This window comes from Elephas maximus, chromosome 25 (genome assembly GCF_024166365.1).
Source record: "Elephas maximus indicus isolate mEleMax1 chromosome 25, mEleMax1 primary haplotype, whole genome shotgun sequence".
Classification (NCBI taxonomy): Eukaryota; Metazoa; Chordata; class Mammalia; order Proboscidea; family Elephantidae; genus Elephas; species Elephas maximus.
This window is the reverse complement of record NC_064843.1, coordinates 36,784,447-36,790,446: the sequence shown is the minus strand read 5'-3', so window position 1 is coordinate 36,790,446 and position 6,000 is coordinate 36,784,447. Positions and strand designations below refer to the sequence as shown.

Genomic DNA, 6,000 nt, shown 5'->3' with positions numbered 1-6,000 from the left:
GCTATTTTCCGATAATCCATGCCCCCATAAGGACAGAGGCAACAAAGACCTGTTAGCAGGGTGGGACTTGTCCTTCAGCTGACCACTGCCTGAAGAGCCCGAGAGAGAACCCAGGCAGCTAGGGACCTGCCTGCCTTCCTCCTCTTCCCTCCCGTCCCCTCCCCTCCCTTCTCCATAAGATGGCTGACAAAGGCCAAGCGTGGTGGGAAGGGAGGGAGGACTAGCCAGAGATTCTAGAGCGGTGACTGGCGGGGCACCTCGGTGCCTAGCGGCTGGTGTGTGTGTGAGTGAGTGGTGTGTGTGTGTGTGTGTGTGTGTGCGTGCAGGGGGCGGTAAAGGGAAGACTCCGCTGCTGTGTGACTCCAGCAGGGGGCCTTCCCTCTCTGGACCCCTGCGCTGGGACCTGCGTGTACGTGGACGTGATGGCGGTGGGGACGGGGGAAGGGGCCACGGGCGGGGTCTCCACTGCTGGGGGACGTCAGGGAGCCCACCATTTGGGAGCTTCATTCCCGTTAGCGATTTCACAGGCCCCGGGGGGCCGGGAGGCAGCGCTTGCACAGCAGGGCCGGAGGGGGAGGCTCCCCGACTGATTTCAAATTTCCCTCGTCCCCTCCGCCGCTCCCCCCGCGCCGGGGGCCGAGCGCTGAGTGGCTGCGGCAGGGGCGCCCCCGGGCGGGGGCGGGGCGAGGGCCGGGCCGGGGCTACAAGGGGACTCGGCACCGCCCCCTCCCCACCCACTCCCTCTGCCCCGTCCGGCCCGCGCCGCTTCCTCGCAGCAGCCGCCCCCGGGCCCCGCGGCTGCAGCCCGCGTGGACGCCCCGAGCGCCCCCCGACGGACGAGATCGGCCCACTGGCGGGCGTGCGAGCAGGCGGGTGCGCCCGGCCGGCAGCGCGGGGGTTAAGTGGCCCAAGTAAACGTAGCTCCGCGATCGGCGCCGGAGATTCGCGAGCCGAGCGCCCCGCGCGGCCGCCCGCCGGCCTCCCGCCAGCCTGTCCCGACCCGCGGCTCGACCGCGGAGCCGCGCGCGAGCCAGGCTCTCGGCAGGTGAGCCCCGGTGGCCCCGGGGAGGCTCGCCAGACCAGGGGGTCCGAGGGAAGGTGGGGGAGGGGGAGAGGGAGGGCTCTCGGGGCTGCAAGGGGAGGACTCACGCCGGGACATCGCAAGGGAGGGGACTCTCACCCGGCTGGTGACCAGACGAGTTTTTGGGTGGCGGCTGGAGGAAAGGTCCCCTGACCCTGCTTGGGGTGATATGGTGGAAGCAGACAAGAAAGAAAACCGGGGGAGGAGTATGTTTTACGGGAATGCAAGTGGAGGGGACACGCCTGCTGCACTGCCAAGACCCCTGGGAGCAGAGAGGTTCATCCTTAGGGAAGCGGACGGGGCAGCCTTCCCGGGGACTAGATAGGAGGGGAGGTGTACTCCGGGACAGGGGTGTAGTGAGGTTTTTTTGCTTTGTTTGTCTGTGGGACAGGGATGTCCTTACCTGGCCTCTGTCTTAGAGGAAGACTTTTTGGCCTTTCTTCTGGAATCACTCACCTGTGGCAGGGAAGGACTGCAGGCGTTCTGGGCCAGCCCCGCGGCCTGTGCTTCCAGCCTGCCTCCCTCCTTTATTCTCTGGGCTTGGGGCGGGGAGGAGGGAGTCCGTCCCATTTGACTTTAGACCCAGGGGCACAGGGGAGGGACCTTTTTCTTTATTCTCAGGGTTAGAAACGTTCTAGTGGCTGTGCGTGTGTGCAGGCGAGCAGGTGGTCCGCGATGTGCGCACATTGGGAGGGGAGGCTCTAACCCGAGGGGCGGGCTCCAGGGGTTCTCCATTCCGGAGCCACCAAGGGCCGAGCCACCCTGGGGCTGCTAGGACGCCCTCTCGGGAGGGGCTGTCCCCTGCCGGTGCACACCTGGCCTGAGAGCGGCCGGTGAGGGCGGTGCCTCCCTGCCGGTGTCATGCCGTCTGCCCTGGGGGCTCACCTTCCATTCTTACGCTCTGCCCGGGTGATGGTGGCCCTACTTCTCAAATACACAAACTGAGGCCTTGAAACATCTAGCACGACTCACTAGAACACAGGCTTCCGTGCCCGTGTTTGGCGAGTTTGGGGGGCTGTTAAACTCCCTTTACAAGGAGAAAGTGAAAAAACAGCACGGACTTGAAATTAACAAACTAGCAAGACAGCTACCCTTGGCCTTAGGCTTTTCTTCGGGAATGACTCACCCGTGGCAGGGAATGGCTGCAGGAGTTCTGGGACCAGCCCGAGGCCTGTGATTCCAGCTTGCCTCCCTCCTTTACCTCCTGGGCTGGGAGACACACACTTGCTGGGCGCCTTCGTTTTCCCCTACCCCACCCTAAGGCTGAGAGGAGAGTGAATTAGAGGGAATTAAGGACAGTGTTTGAACTTTAAACTGCCGCCTGAGTTCTGGAAGCTGGGGGTTTGGGCAAATTGGTGGCAGTTTTTGGGAAGCAGCTCCCGGCTGGGTCCCTCAGGGGCCCAGAAAGATGACCTGTCTCTGTCCAACTCTGCCAGGACCGCTGCTCCAGCTTCTTGCCCTTGGAAATCCCAGGTGCGGACTTATTTTTTGCAGAGTGGAGATGGCGGAACTTATTTCTTAGGGCTAGTGTACACTAGGTACTCTATAAATGTTTGCCATTGTTGGCATCATTCTCTAGCGTATGAGCTAAGCCTGCCACCCTCCTTAGAGAAGCAAAGTTGTATATCATATGCTTAAACTCTATCCCAGCAAGTCCTTTCCCTCCTCTGCCTTAGCTATTACATCTATGAAACGAGAAGAAGCCTACTTCTCCCAGGTTCTATAAAGACGAAACCTGTTGTGCATAATTTCACTTCTCCAATCCTTGGTTTTCCTTAGATGCTTTACGTGGGTAACAGCCTCTACCACACCGAGTAAGGACTAAGAGGAATAGTGCCTGGCATAGAGTTAGCATGTGATGAGTGTTGATGTTTATTAATTAACCAATAGCTCCTCTTTTGGGGGTGGCCAATAATAGGGAGAATTGGGGATGGAGGCACCTCTGCCAGCCCCTCCTGTCCTGCCTTCCTCCATGAAGGTGTTCTGTTCCTCTCAGCTATGAAAGCTTTCCCAAATCATCATTGTCCTTAACTTGGGAGTTGGCAAGAAGAAATGCCTTTGTTCCCTTTTGAATGGACCATGGTTTTGTTTATGGGTTGGGGCCATTTTTACATTCCCTCCCCTCCCCTCCCCAGCTTGGGAGATGTAATTGCAGCCTAAGTCAGATCCATTACCTTTCCACCTTGGGATGGGGAGGGCAGGACAAAGGGGCAAGGACTGGCTGGCTGCATCCGGCTCCTTAATTTAGGTATAATCCCCACCGTGTGCAAAGGCTGGGGGGAGGGGAGGAGAGTCTCTGGGAGCTGTAGGGGGTTAGGGGGGAGGGGGACCCTGGATCTAGGGAAGTGGGGGCTGGGAGAGGTTGCCTTACCCTCCCCTTCCTTAAACCACGTGGGGTCTGAGACCCAGAGAAGCCCGTCACCCCTCATTACTGAAGCCCCAGGGACCCACTTCTGATGGAGATTTGGGCAAATTCCCTTGCAGGAAAACTTACCTTGGGATTCCTTTGTCCAAGATCTGCCCCCATCCCATCTGGCCCTGCCTCCAGGCTCAGACCCCATTTTCAGTTCCGTCTGAGATGATCCTTGCTAAATCTGAAGCTCCTGGGTCCTACACTGGTTGGGTCTGCCCTAGCCCTCAGTGGGGGTAGGGCCTGAACCCAGGCACACACATCTGGTGAGTGTTTTTTTTTTTTAATCGGAAATTCAGGGTGATACTCTGTTTCATGGGAGACCAGGACTGCGGAAGTGCCTGATTCCTTATTCATTTGCAAACCACCTCTTCCTTTGTAAAGAGTAGGGCTGACCTGTCTCCCTTTTATGGGAGGCCAGTGTTTGGGCCCATTTTACAGATGATGGAACTGAGGCTGTGGGAGATCTAGTTACTTCTGCGCCTTGATGGTTAATGCTTTTCAGAATACTTTCACATCCGCTTTCTTTGGGTGGTGATGTCCTGTGCTTGGCTGACTGCTACAGACCCAGGACAGTTTGTCCCTCCAGAGATGGAAAAGGCCCAGTGCAGGTGCTCAGATGTGGCTGACCACAGCTAGAAGAACCAAGCAACCAGCCAGTTGCCCTTGAATCATTTTAGACACATGGCAACTCCATGTATGTTAGAGTAAAACTGTGCTCCATAGGATTTCCAGTGGCTGATTTTTTGAAAGTAGCTTGCCAGGCCTTTCTTCCCAGACACCTCTGCATGGAAAAATAGCCTGGTAAAGGCAGAGGAAGCCTGCAGGTAGGGTTGCTGTGCTGTGGTGGATTACCTTTCTTAAGATTCTTGTTCCCATCTGTGAAGTGGGCACCAAATACAACTACCCAGCAGGGTTGCTAAACCCATGCCAAACTGGTTGCCATCCAGTCTATTCCAACTCATAGTGACACTGTGCATAGAGCTCCTCCCATAGGGTTTCCGAGGAGCAGCTGGTGGATTCAAACTGCCAACCTTTTGGTTAAGCAGCTGAGCTCTTAACCACTGTGCCACCAGGGCCCCAGCAGGGTTGCTAGGAGGATTAAATCTGGTTTTCTGTTTATACCTGTTGCCATCGAGTTGATTTCGATGCATAGCGACCCTATAGGACAGCATAGAACTGCTCCATAGGGTTTCCAAGGAGTGGCTGGTGGATTCCAACTGCCGACCTTTTGGTTAGCAGCCAAACGTTTAACCACTGTGCCATCAGGGCTCTGATTTTGTTTGGTGAGCCTTAATTGCTCATTCGCAAAATAAATTGGGTGGCGGCGGTAAATATTATAAAAAGCCTGTTACCTGTCAGATCGTAGGCATCTGAGGCACCAGACCAAAGGGGCTTGGGCTTTGGAATCCAAAGCCAGATTTACATTGCTACCCAAACCATTGATAAAAGTCAGGGGCGCCTGAGCTTTAGCTGCTCCATCTGTAAAATAGGGACACATTGTCAGCCAATTCCAGGAGATGCTGAAGTTTAAAATCAGTTAATTTAGAGATGATACAGATTAAACAATTTGCGCATACTAGGAATTCAGCGGAAACCCTGGTGGCATAGTGGTTAAGTGCTATAGCTGTTAACCAAAGGGTCAGTAGTTTGAATCCACCAGGCGCTCCTTGGAAACTCTATGGGGCAGTTCTACTCTGTCTATAGGGTCACTACGAGTCGGAATCGACTTGATGGCACTGGGCTTGGTTTTTTTTTTTTTTTTTTGGTAAAAATTCAATAAATGTTGACAAGTGATAATTTACTTCTAGGGAGAATTATAGACCTGGTTAGCATTCCTGAAGGTTTTCCAGGAAATAAGCAAAGAATGAGAATTCTTTGTAGGAAACTGGAATATTTAAAAAGGAAAGGCAATTTTCAAATTGTCTTCAGATGCCACCCCAAGGTAATCACTGTAGACAGGACCAATCAAAGGGACGCGGACGCAAGGAAAAACAATCATAATACAAGGCTGTAAAAGGATGAAACCTGTTTTACAGGGTGGCGAGGACAATTGGCTCAATCAACGAAGTCTTCCTTGGAGAGGGCAGTGAAATCACTGTTGAGGCTGGCTTTCCAGGTGGACAGACAGGACAGTTCTGGGGAGCAGGGGGGAAAAATCATTTGGAAATAGCAACATTGGCTTCTGTCCTTGTAATTTCACCATCTTGCCTCACGAAAGCTGCCTGTAGCTTCACATGCAGATGGTTTTCATTCATTCCAACACCGACTATATGGCCTATGGCTTCTGCCCTGGTGTAGCCGCTGGCTTGTGGGTGGGTGGGGGGGGCTTTTTAGTTTTGTGACTTGGAGTCAAACTTAAAATTTCCAGAAAATGATCTGTCTTTACAACCATTAAAACTGTGGGCGAGCAGTAGCCATTGAAAGATTTTGGGTTGGAAATTAGTAATTCAATTCAAAAACATGACAGTTGAAGAGTGGGAGAGAGAAACAGATGTCAGTGGGAAAA

At 54.3% G+C, this 6,000-nt stretch overlaps 1 protein-coding gene across 3 annotated transcripts in view; it reads left to right on the top strand.

Moving 5' to 3' along the window:
* The first annotated feature begins 769 nt into the window (after nt 1–769).
* DNMT3B (DNA methyltransferase 3 beta) overlaps nt 770–6,000 on the top strand; it is a 42,985-nt gene continuing 37,754 nt past the window's right edge. For 2 of the 3 annotated variants that reach the window (XM_049869553.1, XM_049869554.1), the window contains exon 1: nt 771–1,045. The gene's annotated coding sequence lies outside the window, so the exon portion shown is untranslated. Of the gene's footprint in view, nt 1,046–6,000 lie in introns of all 3 variants that reach the window. The other variant, XM_049869552.1, reaches the window with a different exon arrangement.